The sequence below is a fragment of the Eucalyptus grandis genome, chromosome 1 (genome assembly GCF_016545825.1).
Source record: "Eucalyptus grandis isolate ANBG69807.140 chromosome 1, ASM1654582v1, whole genome shotgun sequence".
Classification (NCBI taxonomy): Eukaryota; Viridiplantae; Streptophyta; class Magnoliopsida; order Myrtales; family Myrtaceae; genus Eucalyptus; species Eucalyptus grandis.
The window spans coordinates 3,410,217-3,424,317 of record NC_052612.1 but is presented as its reverse complement, the minus strand read 5'-3'; the positions used below and the strand labels follow the sequence as shown (position 1 = coordinate 3,424,317).

At 39.6% G+C, this 14,101-nt stretch overlaps 2 long non-coding RNA genes across 5 annotated transcripts; one reads left to right on the top strand and one right to left on the bottom strand.

Moving 5' to 3' along the window:
* Positions 1–2,730: 2,730 nt before the first annotated feature.
* LOC120291753 lies at positions 2,731–3,370 on the bottom strand. 2 transcript variants are annotated; one of them, XR_005549732.1, is made up of 3 exons: positions 3,267–3,370; positions 3,082–3,183; positions 2,731–2,767 (listed from the first exon to the last, which is right to left on the bottom strand). It is a non-coding gene; the product is annotated as an uncharacterized LOC120291753 (long non-coding RNA). The 2 variants fall into 2 exon arrangements; XR_005549731.1 differs by lacking the exon at positions 2,731–2,767 and having other exon boundaries at positions 3,031–3,183.
* A 7,636-nt stretch (positions 3,371–11,006) lies between these two features.
* Positions 11,007–13,508, top strand: LOC104428075. 3 transcript variants are annotated; one of them, XR_005549725.1, is made up of 3 exons: positions 11,007–11,882; positions 11,967–12,084; positions 13,479–13,508. It is a non-coding gene; the product is annotated as an uncharacterized LOC104428075 (long non-coding RNA). The 3 variants fall into 3 exon arrangements; XR_005549724.1 differs by lacking the exon at positions 13,479–13,508 and adding an exon at positions 13,197–13,243 and having other exon boundaries at positions 11,008–11,882; XR_005549723.1 differs by lacking the exon at positions 13,479–13,508 and having other exon boundaries at positions 11,012–11,882; positions 11,967–12,378.
* The last annotated feature ends 593 nt before the right edge of the window (positions 13,509–14,101 follow it).

The following is a 14,101-nucleotide window of genomic DNA, read 5'->3' as shown; positions in this document are numbered from 1 at the left end:
CCCACTAATTATCTATCATTCAACCAGCAAGTAAGCATTGCCATTCACATCAGTCACTGGAAAAGTGTATTAAGATGAAGCCCGACAACTCTCAACATCCATATGTTCAAGGACATGCCATGCCTCTTCTTCCATGGATGGGACTTCCGAATCCTCAAATCCATCATTCAAGGACTCAGGATGTATAGTTAATGTAATGTAGAATTCGTTTGACACCTTTTAGGATGATAGATGAAATAACAACAAATTTATTATGAGTATCTAAGACATGGTGATCTGAAACCAAGTTTGACAAAAGATATGGTAACTTCACAAAGGTTCAGTTCACCGTTTAGATAGGACTGAAGAAAGACTTCAGTATCCCCCAACTAGGTAACCAATTCATTGTAACCAATCCATTCTTATTTCTCTATTTGACTTTTCTTATGCATGATCATTATGTTGAAGGATGGTAGATAGCTTGGGCCCAAAAGAAGGGGGGGAGTAAAAAGATATATCCCCTAACCACAGCATCCTTTGACTGCTGATCAGAGTAACAGCATCAAAGTTTGGTACTTAAAAAAATAAAAATGTAACACACGTGGGCCACTCGTACCTCGCGTGACCTGAGCTCAGGTTGCATCACATCAGCCACAGCTTCAACATTTACCAAGAGTTCAGCTGGATTGTCAAGCTCCGCATACCGGACACAGCATTTGAGGCAGAGAAAATTGCCAACATCCACCTTCATCCCAAAAATAATATCCTTCATAATATGATCTTCCATCTAACAGATCCATACTTTCACACATATAATAAAACTGCAAGAGTGAAGGCTCAAGTATGACAATTCGTACTTATAAAAGACTAACGCCAGACATATCATGTAATCATTGCTACAGATCCACACTCAGCAGCTAAGTCATGCAACAGCAGCAGCTAGATGTAGAAATACATCATGCACTAGATGAGTACTTATAGGTCTCAAGAATTCAACATCGTCAACTTCGAAGAACCGGATTGACGAACCAGCAAAGGCATTCGCATTAAAATCCTCCAAATACCCTCCCATGAATATTCCTTTGCTGTGAATGGCATCTGAATGAGTTCTCAAAACAACTGTCGCTTCTCGCAATGATATCACTGTCTGCCAGTGCAGGCCTATCACAGAAGACACGAACTTTGGCAAACAAAGCTTGGAGCCTGGACAAGTTATCCCCCTTAGTATCTATGCTCCGTTCTTCTCTCCTTTTTCCTCATTTGATTCCTTCTTTTCTGCCTCTTGCCGAAGTAATTTTTCTCTCTTTATCTCAGGGGAGATGGGCTTAATTGGAGCCGATTTCCCAGTTTTAGAATCACGAGCCACGAATGTGAAATTGGTGGTAAGTAGGGGTATGCATGGTTCGGGCGGGCGGTTCCTGACCTAGACCCGGGAACCGCTCACTAAGAACCGGTTCCGAAAAATTGGAATCAGGATCCACCCATTTATTGCATGGATCCACTCGGAAACCGGACCGCCGGTCCGGTTCGGTTCCCAGGTGGATCCATGGAACCGATCTTGACGTGAAGGCGAGCTGTGGCGTCGCGGTGACGGGCGAGCAGGCAAAGGGCACTCGCAGCTGCTGGCGCAGTGGTCAGCGCGGAGGCGAACTGTGGCATCGCGGGTCACTAGGGTTTTAACGTCGGACGGCGGACGAGCTCGATAGGTGGGCTACGTCCGTCCGCCTCGCGCAACTCAAGCCGAGATCCTTGGGAAACCGACCCCATATCGGAAAAGTCGAGAACAAGGGGACAAAATCTCATGATTTTGTGATTTTGACGCGAAAGAAGTCGGGGTGGGTCGTCGGCTCACGGTTCAAACGTGGTGGTCGATGGCGGCTCTCTCCTTCACACCCTACCCTTATTGGCAGCTCTCAGATCTCACTCGATCTCCCCCTCTCTTTTCAAGGTCTCATAGATCTCTCTCTCTCTCTCTCACTCGATCTCCCCCTCTCTTTTCAAGGTCTCATAGATCTCTCTCTCTCTCTCTCTCTCACATCATATCTACTCGACCCCCTCTCTCTCACATCATATCTACTCGACCCCCTTCATCGAGCTCCAAGAGGCCCTATTTATAGGCTGGAGGGTCCGATCGACAGGGGCATTTCTGCTGCCGGTCTTGGGCACGCCGACCGGCCTCCCTCTTGGCCGAACCGGCGTCTCAGCCTGTCTTCTCCGCGTAGGCCAGCTAGGCATCGAAGGCGTCCGCCAAGATGTTCCCTCCATCCGGGTTTCTTGCCGAATCTCGCGCTGCTCCGTTCGGCGGCATCGATGGCTCCTGTGAGGCGTCCCCTTCGTCGCCGGTCTACCCTCCTCTCTCTCTGCCCTAGGTCATCCTACCTACCTTTAGTCTTCATCGAGCCTGGTGTCCACTGTCCAGCACGAGGAAGGAAGGAGGAAGAAGAAGAGGAGAGGGCCGGACCGTGGAAAAGATGAAAAATGGATTGGGCCCGGCCGCGTGAGGGAAAAGAAGAAAAGAGGGAAAATGGTCCGGTTTCGCTAGGTTTGTTTTAGTGTTTTTTTAATATTAAATATTAATTAGTCGGTCTAGGTGGGTGGGCGGGCGGATCCGCCTATGGAAGCGGGAATCGGACCGGTACCCACTAGTTCTCATAAATTGGAATTGAGAACCGGACCGATTCCCTCAAGAACCACCGGTTCCAGGCGATTCTGGGCGGTCCGGGCGGTTCCCGAATATTTTGCACACCCCTAGCGGTAAGTGCAACTGAATATGAGGAATCCTGGATTTCTGCCAGCTGGTAAACAGCAGAATGGATCAGTAATGAGATTATATCATGGAAAGGACAACTTTATGAAGATTTGCCACCTGAGTATTGTGCTTGAACACGTCGAAAACCTTGACAAACTGCCAATATTTCTTAGCAAGAGAATGTTGATTAGCAAGCTTCTCCATAGTTTGGATGGGTTTGATTTATTTATTTTTATTTTTGGTAATAAGAGAATGGTGAATGGCTAGCAAATTAGCAAACTTCTCCATAGTTTTTATGAGTAGAGTAAAGTAAACATGCAGGAGTAAATATGGTTTGAAAAGAATAAACACACATTTAAGGCATGGAGATCAAAGTGACACCATCCTTCAGGATCAAGAGTAACGTGACTCCTGCAACTGTTTAGTGGCAGCAGGTGGAAATGTATGTTCTCATCCTATAAGCCAATTAAGCAGTCATCAACTTGAGGGGAAAAAGTAGCATACTATCATCAATTGGAAGTACTGTTTCATATGATACCTTCTGTGGACTGAGTTACTTCCAGGTGGATCTCCATTGACGAGCGCCCAACCCATGTAACAGCTCGCACTATTTGCAAGTCAGTGTCAATACAGATTGGCCTCATGAGATATAATGGTTTTTTAAAAATTTCTAATAAAAATTTATTATTAAAATGATGCGTCAATATAATTCCTGCCCTTACAATGTCATAGTTTTCAATCTCTTCTCAATTTTACTATAATTTATGTAAACTCATAACAACACCATTTTCTAATATCACCATGACAAAGTTGAATTTAATACAAATTGATAATAACTCACGATACGAATCTATATGAGCACACAAATTTCTCGATTGATTTTGTCTTAACCCGAGACAACACTTTTAGGTTGGATTTTTTGACAACTTGCTTGGATTGCTTCATCTTTTTCTTCCTAAACAAACGAGGTTACTTGGCCCTGGACTTCAAACATAAAAACATTTTTTTCTTGCTTGTTAGTTATAATGGTTTCCCATGTGCCGAAAGTCAGTCAACAGTTCAATAATCTTTCACCGAATCACCAAAGTAATGGAAAGCCCATTCTCCTAACCGTGCGGATGGGTTATTCAGTCATAGATCATTTTGGAAACGGAGAAGTGACGTCCTTAGAAAACAACTATCACCAAGAGATGCATGTCTACCTAAAAAGAGCAAGCAAGATGATGCCATGATTTTGCTTAGTTCAAATTTATCGCTCCTGTAATTATAAAACTTGTCGCAATTATGGGTTAATGGTTCCACAAATATGAGCATAACAGGTATGACTCTTCTGTTCATATCATTTTAGTTTTCTGTAGCAATTTTCTTTGCCTTTACAAAGACGTGTCTCTTTAGTGATAAGAAGTTGTTCTCGAGGTGCGCTAGTTCGAGGAAAAGTTTGATTGAGTCGTTTATATTTTACTTTTTTATGGAAATTGATTGATTGAGTCCTGTTTGTGTAATGATAATGCAAACAGGTTCAAGGCACTTTATTTTGGGAGGCATAGTTTGTAAATCTACAAAATACCATTAGCATGAACTAATTGCCTTGGCAAGGCCTTGGTGAGTCTCCTTAATCGGTACCTCACCGTCTCTTTAATTTGTTATAATTTTACAGCAATCAAGTAAGTCTAGATTTGGGGTCTTTTTTGCATATATTATATCGGAGTTTCACTTCCCTCAAGTTGCGATTGTGTACAAGTCTAGTTTCAAAGGATATTGGAGGAGTCTTGTGAAGCTTGCGCTCTCAGGTGTCAAATCCGTACTCGTTCAATCTTGTTACTCTTAAAGGCGTCGATGTTGGGGATGTCGAACCTAGACGCATACTGTTGAAAGGCAAAGCATAGCAATAATTAGAGGTCTCAGTTTGTGCTCATTATTGAGGAGAGACTTGGTGATCGGCTGCCAATTTTGGTTTGAAGAAATAACAAATATGCTCTTTGAGCATGTAATCCCTAAAATTGTTTTGATAATTCATATTGCTATTTGAAGCTTGTTTTGTTTTAAATCATCTAGGATTTGTATTGATATGCAATTGGATTGCGTTGTTTCTCTCTTATATTTCTACGGAAATGAAAGAAGTGTTCTTTTGATAAAAGAAAAGAAAAGAAAAGAAAAAGTAAGTATATTTGAGTTGTGTTAATGCTTTTTCAGAGTTATTATTTTTGTTTAATTTTATTGGTTACAATAAATAGTATTGTATTATGCAGACAACAAAACTATCATCTCAACTATCAGTCAACAGAGTATACATGTATTTGCTTTGTAGACATTACAAGGAAACCTCATAGATAGAAATATACAAGTGTATTTTGGGAAGCATCTCTTCCCTCAATGTAATAATGAATATTTCTTACTTAATTATTAGGACAAACGGAGCGATCGGTTATTCCTTGCTTGACCCGGATTCAGTGGATCATAAAATGCTCCGACAGTTAATTAACACAAAAATTTTCTTTTACTCCTCTAAAAGAAAATAAAAAAAATAAAAAAAGGAAGAAAGATTCCCCGGTTCCTTGCTCAGGCCAATGCATGTGATCTAAATATAAACTGACAATCAACGTGCGTACTTGGGCCTTTGTGGGCTATGATATCTCAATATAACACTAGCTTAAGAAACCAAGGTATGAGTCATGTGATGCATCTTTATTAAATATATAATCACGACTCACAAGTTCTAAGTAATTAATCAAAATATGTTGCATCATATCTTCTATGAATCGGGATTTCATTTGTTCAATCTTGTTAGGCGGTGCTCCTTTTCTTATATGGGAAAATACTTAAAAACGTATCTTAGTATTGACCCAATGACTACTTACAACATCTATTTATGCAAACATCATTTATATATTTCGAAGCAAAACCCTACACCAAAAGCCTAAGTTAACTCTCCATGCATACTTATTTTAGCGTCTTGCTTAGGATTTAAATGATTTGGTTTTTAATTGGCATTGGGCATTTTGGATGGTCAACTTTGGATTTGTGTATTGTCTTGGATCACTGATAAGAAGTTCTCAATTCTTATGGATATGTTTTCATCAATCACTAATATGTCTAGGATGACTTTTGTTTTGAACTTTTTTACTTAATTTAAATATTGCACTTTACACCTGCAATTTTTTTCTTTCATAGGAACACGAACAATTTTATTTTTTATTTTTTGGTATTTAAATAATATTTTATTCTCGAGGAAAGTAAAAAAATAGTATCTGCTTGTATTTGAAACGAAATAACCATGCACGCCTTCGAAACTGAGTCGATAAATGTTCAAACAAAGTTAATATGTTACAGCTCACTTTTGCACGACATGCTCATATGGTCACATTAAAGTAGTAATTTTCACATTTGTATTTATCTTGCAAGACAACAAGTCGTTGATTTCAATTTGTACTGGTAAATAGTTCATTCATTTTTTACATTATTGACTCCGATATTATTATAGATTGGTACGTAGTCATATCACATGTTGATTGCTCATATGCATTAGTAGATACCATTCAAATAACTTTAGTAACTATCCAAAAGCTTGAGAGATTTCATATGACCATAGTCTTTAAAATGGGCATATTTAGATTGCTGCTAAGTTCTTAATCATACTGACTATTATTAATTCATCATGTTACATTATGTCTCTCAAATTATTAGGTTGTGTTCCATGGCCCTATATGATTTATTGGATGTGAATCATAAAAAACAAATGGAGATTATGACTCAGACGGAGGAAATTTTTTTTTTTTGGTCTAAACCCGGGACGACACTTTTAATTGCGTAAGCCCAACACAAATCCAGCGCCTCACTGGATTTGAAACACATTATTGTAGATGCTCTAAAATCAATTATCCTGCCACTTTTTTGTTTTACAGCTGACAATGCCATTGCATTTGTTACTCAAAAGGCGAAGACCATATAATCAAGTCAGCTACCGGTCTTATTTTATTACTGTCCAGATCCAAAGTCTTAACTTCACTGGCCATTGTCCGTCCAAGTGGCATTTAATTGCACATCAGCAAGTGTATCACAGTGCATGCGTTCGCAAGACGTCGAGAGTTTGATGTCATACAGCTGACGGATACGAGACAGGCACTGCCATTCCGTGTCCTCGTCAACAGACAGGGACCATGCCATCAAGTCAGATGCACATGCTTTCACATGCTTCGTCTGCTCAATCTTCTTTCTTCCTAAACAAATGAGGATCGTTAGCCTTGCACTCTAAACATATAAACGTTTCTGTTTTTCCAGCTTGTCCGTTCTAATAGTCGGACAACCTAAGTTCCTGACCATGTGGATGGGGTGATCAGTCATAGTTCATTTTGGTAATGGAGAAGTAACGTCCTCAGAAAACACAATCCTCACGATCATCGTCGAGAGATCCATATCAACCTGAAAAGTGCAAAAGAGATGATGCCGTGTTTTTGCTCGGTTTCCATTTGTCGCTTCCCGAAATTATAAAACTACCGTCTCAATAGAGTATACATGCATCAAGGAAGTAATACTTTGCAGGCATTATAAGGAAGCCTTTTAAGTAAAAATTTAGAAGCCTAGTGTAGTATAGAGCGATAATTAAAAAGTGTACATTGGGAAGCATCCCATCTCTCGATGCAATAATGAATTTCTTTTTACTTAAATACTAAGACAAATGGAGCGACGAGTAAGGGCTCCTAAAAAACGCTCCGACTTCACCCCTACCTTGTATTTCACATGTAAGGCAAGAAATTTTCTTTTATTTTTTCAAAAAAAAAAAAAAGGAAGAAGGACGTTTCCCTTCCTTATACAGGCCAGCTCTTGTAATCACAATATAAAACTGACAGTCAGTTCAAGTATTCAGGCCTTTGCAGGTCAATGGGATCTCAACATAAAACTCGTTTATGAAACTGAGTTGTAAATCATGTTATAAATCAAATGCCTAAACTTGACGCACGTATTCAACTAGTTCATCAAAGTTTGTTGTATCATCTCTTCCATGATAAGTGTATCATTTGTTGTTCAATTTTGTTGAGGGGTGCTTGTACTGATCTTGGACTGGGTCCTTTTCTTATGGGCAAAACACTAAAATCATATCTTGTTATTGACCCAACGACTACTTACAACATCAATATATATACAAATACTTTGAATTGAAAAGATCAGGTTGTCCCTCCTTGCAAACTCATTTTAGCATCTTGCTCAGGATTTGTGTGGTTTGGTTTTTAGTTGGTTTTGAATATTTTGGGTGGTCAACTTTGAATGTGTATTGTCTTGGAAATCTGATAAGAGTTTCTCAATCTATATTGAAATATATGTTTTCATCAATCAGTACTATGTCCCTAATGACTTTTATTTTTAAATATTTTGCTTAAGTTTAATCTTCCGTTTGCACACTTTTAACTTTTTTAAATTCAAAACTCTTAAAAGTTTCTTCGTACTCCAACGTGAACACATAAACTCACGTATAATATTTTCATAACTTTCTGAAGGTTGAATAATACTTTATGTTTTGGTGTAAAAGTTAAAAAACAAACCTATTTACTTATACGTAAATCCAAATAAACATGCACGCCTGGAAAACTGAGTTGATAATTGTTCAAACAAATTAGTAAGTTAAAATTCATATTTTTGCAACATCGCTCATCAGTTCACATTCCGTGAGTAAGTTTCATGTCCATACGCATTGTGTTGAACAGTGTCATCGATTTCAATTTTAGTGATAAATTTTCATCAACATCGTATAATATGACTTTGAGCCCCGATTCTTCACCACCGCGACGGACGACGGAGCATCCGCTTCGACGGCGAGCGCGATTCCGGCGGCCTCTGCCGCCGCTCCGCTCATCGACGCCGGATCGTCGATTCGGAAGCCGATCAGCTGGTGGCCCGGTGCGTGCTCCTCTCGCCCGTCACCGACGCCTCGTGGGAAGCGAGTTCCGAGACATTCGAGGAGGTCGGCCATGCGGGTGCGACCGTGAGTGCTGCGTCGCCGGAGGGCGAATTGGTTCCCAGGAGTCCGTCTAGGAGCAGGACGAGCGTTTTCTACGAGTTTTCTAGTGATTATGTTGCTCGGAGATCAGTGTAGGAATCCTTGGAAGGAGATCAGGATGGGGAAGCTGGTGGAAGATGTCGATGCCCTCGCTGGGACTATATGCTGCTATAAGGTAAATGAACTGAGCTTTGAACAGCTATCGGATGGTGATAATTTTGTTTCTGGTTCTGAACGTGGTGCCATTTGTTTTCTGCGATGTTTCTCCAGCTTAAATTTGTCTGTTTGAATGATGGTTCAATGGTTCAAATGTAGTTTTAACCGAATTTCGAGCGTTTTTGCCCCCGCCTATTGCTTGTATCAACGCAATGCATACCGTTTTATCGTAAGAAAGAGAGTTCCTATGGGCTTTTTCTGCAGAAGATGAATTCCATATGATGTCATTGACACTACTAGAGTTAGGTAACACAGTTTATGGTGCTTATTCAGTGGGTGATCAGTTCTACTACTTTGCTATTCGTAGTTTGACTGTCAAGCCCTCGTTTGAATAATCTAGAATTGGTATCCGGTAATTAGAGAATATACTGAACAACATTCTGCTGCTTTGCTGTAAGAAGTACTTTGTCTCTAGCATTCGTATAAGTGCGTATCTAAATTACTCATCAATCTTTGTCCGTATCAAGTTCTGCAATCAGAATGCCTAAGTTCTCTAGCGATTAGCCGTAGTTCATATAGTGTGGGAATTCATCATTAGAATTGTGTACAATAGAACATCCCCATTGTATTTAGCCTCTTGCTTTTGGACCAGCATTGTTTTATCGACGATGGCAACACAAGGCCTCTATTATTAGTCACTGCTTCCATAGACAGTGTTGAATGGTTCTCAAGAGGCCAATCCATATTGACACTGACTTGCAAATAACGCGTGCTGTTAAGTAATTCAGTCCATAGAAGGTATCATATGAAACAGTACTTCCAATCGATACAAATTACTCTCCTCCCCTCAAGTTGATGATTGCTTTATTGGCTTATATGACGAGAAGATACATTTTCATTGCTGCCACTAAGCAAATGCAGGAATTACATTACTCCTGCTCCTGAAGGATGGTATCACTTTGGTGGCCGTGCCTTACATATGTGTTCATTCTTTGCAAACCATATTTACCCTTGCTTGTTTTCTTTACTCTACTCATAAAAACTATGGAGAAGTTTGCTAATTTGCTAGCCATTCACCATTCTCTTATTACCAAAAATAAAAATAAATAAATCAAACCCATACAAACTATGGAGAAGCTTGCTAATCAACATCCTATGGCCAAGAAATATCGGCAGTTTGTCAAGGTTTTTGACATGTTCGAGCACAATACTCAGATGTCAGATCTTTATAAAGTTATCCTTTTCATGATATAGTCTCATAACTGATCCATTCTGCTGTTCGCCTTATACTGGTAATTTCCTGCAGAAATCCAGGATTCCTCAGATTCAGTTGCACTTACCGCCAATTTCACATTCGTGGCTCGTGATTCTAGGACTGGGAAATCAGCTCCAATTAAGTCCATCTCCGCAGAGATAAAGAGAGAAAAATTACTTTGGCAAGAGGCAGAAAAGAAGGAATCAAATGAGGAAAAAGGAGAGAAGAACGTAGCATAGATACTAAGGGGGATAACTTGTCCAGGCTCTAAGCTTTGTTTGCCGAAGTTCGTGTCTTCTGTGATATGCACTGGCAGACAATGATATAATTCCGAGAAGTGACACTTGTTTTGAGAACTCATTAATATGCCATTCACAGCAAAGGAATATTCGTGGGAGGGTATTTGGAGGATTTTAATGCGAATGCCTTTGCTGGTTTGTCACCCTGGTTCTTTAAAGTTGACCATGTTGAATTCTTGAGACCTGTAAGTAACTGATCAAGTGCATGATGTATTTCTACATTTAGCTGCTGCTGTTGCATGACTTAGCTGCTGAGTGTGGATCTTTAGCAATGATTACATGATATGTCTGGTGTCAGTCTTTTATAAGCATGGATTGTCGTACTTGAGCCTTCACTCTTGCAGTTTTATGTATATGTGTGAAAGTATGGATCTGTTAGGTGGAAGATCATAATATGAAGGATATTATTTTTGGGATGAAGGCGGATGTTGGCAATTTTCTCTGCCTCAAATGCTGTGTCCTGTATGCGGAGCTTGACAATCCAGCTGAAGCCCTGATAAATGTTGAAGTTGTGGCCAACGTGATGCAACTTGAGCTCAGGTCATGCGAGGTATGAGTGGCCGATGTGTGTTACAATTTTTTTTTTTTTTTTAAAATACCAAACTTTGATGTTGTTACTCTGATCAGAAGTCAAAGGATGCTGTGGTTAGGGGATATATCTTTTTACTCCCCCCCTTCTTTTGGGCTCAAGCTATCTACCATCCTTCAACATAATGATCATACATAAGAAAAGTCATATAGGGAAATGAGAATGAATTGGTTACCTAGTTGGGGGATACTGAAGTCTTTCTTCAGTCCTATCTAAATGGTGAACTGAACCTTTGTGAAGTTACCATATCTTTCGCTAGACTTGGTTTCAGATCACCATGTCTTAGATACTCATAATAAATTTGTTGTTATTTCATCTATCATCCTTACAGGTGTCAAACGAATTCTACTTTACATTAACTAGACATCCTCAGTCCTTGAATGATGGATTTGAGGATTCGGAAGTCCCATCCATGGAAGAAGAGGTATGGCATGTCCTTGAACGTATGGATGTTGAGAGTTGTCGGACTTCATCTGAATACACTTTTCCAGTGACTGAAGCGAATGGCGATGCTTACTTGCAGGTTGAATGATAACTAGTGGGGGACTATAATTGATACTCAAAAAGCAGGACAACATTGCCAAGCAAAAGAGGAACTCGGGGACATCAGTCTAGTCAGGAACTTAAACGGATGTCTTAACTCACCAAACATGTATAGGCATAGCGAAGTCCAATTATTTACTATTTCTGAGAAAGTCTCACTGCACGATGAGATGAACCAAAGATTAGAAGATGCCACGTAAAATGATGTTGAGAAATAAGAGCTCCTGCCAAGTGAAGTCTCACAAGGTCATGGGACTAAACATGTCACTGATTCATACTGATGGATGGTGACAGAAATTTGTGACCTTCCACATCTGCTGGTAATAAACTGATACCATGTTCAGCGTTGATATGTTAGTGTTTTTTGCTTTTTGACAGGGTCGTTTGCTTTGTCCTAATGCTAGGTCAAGGGACTACACGCTTGCCATTGCATCGAGAATTGACAGAGTTCTCATGATAAGGCTTCTTTATGGTTGAATTCTTTGGAGAAGTTTGCTTGTGAAACATGCTTGGAAGCAATTGGTAAGTCGGCATCCTTCATAAGATAATCCATCAATGTTTCAGATTTAGACTGGTCAATAATCTGGGGTCGGAACTTGGGAGTTGATTGAAATCGGATCTAGTTGCATTTATTAACAATCTATTTGAGACAATTCCCTGTTGAACTGCTTATGCTTACCATATTTCTATCCTTTAATGATTGAAAATGGAAAAGGTTAGAATAGAGTATTCTTGCAAGCATTTCCAAGAATTTTTCTGTTGAAACCCGGCTCACCCGGCCTTCATTTTTATTTCTCCTTAATAAGTTTCCAATCATCTACCATGTCCAATCTGCCATTCAGTTAGCTCTAGTAATCAGATCCAACTCAAACTATGATGTTGGTTCTATACCAATGAGAACTTGCACAAGGCCATGAAAAGCCCTAAAAAGAGTTCTGGTGAGCAAAGCCTCAAGATTGTCAGTGCTTCGCTTAGTTGTTCACCTTGCTGATTCTCTTGGGACAGTTAATGTTATGTAGTTCCATAAACAACTAGCAAAGCACATATAATTGGCATGCGTGAGAACATTTACATCTGTAATAAGGAGACGCTTAATCCAGACTCCATGAACCTTTCATGCTTTAATTAGCACTATGCCACACTCATCACACCATGGTTTGAACTATGCTATCATCGACAAGGAATCGTTAGGATAAATTCACTGCAGGGCTGCATAGTTTTTATGTGAAGCCCTCTACTGAAAGTCGTGTGTTACAAGTTAAATAGAAGTACGGAATTAAATTGTCGCCATGGGGCCATAGGTGATTTTAGAACAAACTCATATAGTTGGTGTTGTTGATACCATTTTGACGGTGTTCGAACCCATTAGAATAAAGTGGTTCAAGATATGTTTCTAGTCTGGTACAGATGCGTTTTGTCTTGCTAATGGAAACTCTGTGACTAGCAAGAACTCATCAATTCGTTCTGTTTCTGGGAAAAAACCTATTAGCTATTCTTTAGGTTACTAGTCAGATTATTGAGGTTAAAAAATAAAGCTTGAGAACGTTTCTTGGCTTAAACTAGTGAGGGACGTCTGGATTAATATAGCATAGAATCTTGTTCTTGTCATGTTCTTACTGGTTACCATATATTAGGTTCTCTCCTGAAGGAAACGACTATCAAGCTAACGTTAAAACCATATCTCAAGCTCTCGCCACAACGACATCCCTTAGCGCATTGGCTTCAACCAACGATATGAGTGAATATGAGCTGGTCGGATATGCGCATTGGCTTCAACCAACGATATGAGTGAATATGAGCTGGTCGGATTTATGCTTTTGCAAAAGTAACTCTTCCATCTTTTCTATATTTGTAAGAAGATGATCTGTCATTTATTTCTTCTGTTTCTTCGGATTTCATAATTGATCTCTTTGGAGGTAGCTGATGATACATACTCACAAAAAGACAAGACTTTTAGACAATTATCTCCGATAGTGAGAATTGTCCAAAACGTTAGAAGATGAAGAGTTGAATATGCTTCAATCTCTTTGCTGACATAGTCCATAGACAATTCTTTTTTGTCATTTTTTTTTTTTGGTAAGATAAGATGTATATAAACTTTTACCAACGGAACTTTACAAGAAGTAAGTCTCGGCACCGAAAAAAAACTTGCCCTCACAATGCCAACAAGTCACCGTGAGTGGAAGGATGCCAAGAGTAAAAAGAAAGAGGGAGGACTACCAGAACGACCACCCTCCAGCAAAAACGAACTAGAACAGACACCTATAAAGCAAAAAAAGAGGATCCAGTCCCCAACTTCTTTGTAATCTTCTATTCCTTGGAGTGTCAGCCACTTGTTTAAAAGTGAGAGTCTTGTCCTTAACAACTTTGGTAAGATGATACTTCAAAGCCGGCACAAACAAAGTCTGCCCACGGAACAATAAATTGTTCCTAGCCTTCCAAATAATATGACAAAGAGCAACAAAGGAGCAAAGGAGAACTGAGCAATAGCATGGTAGAAATCATCACCAGAAAGGAAGTTAATGGCCCAACATACTAA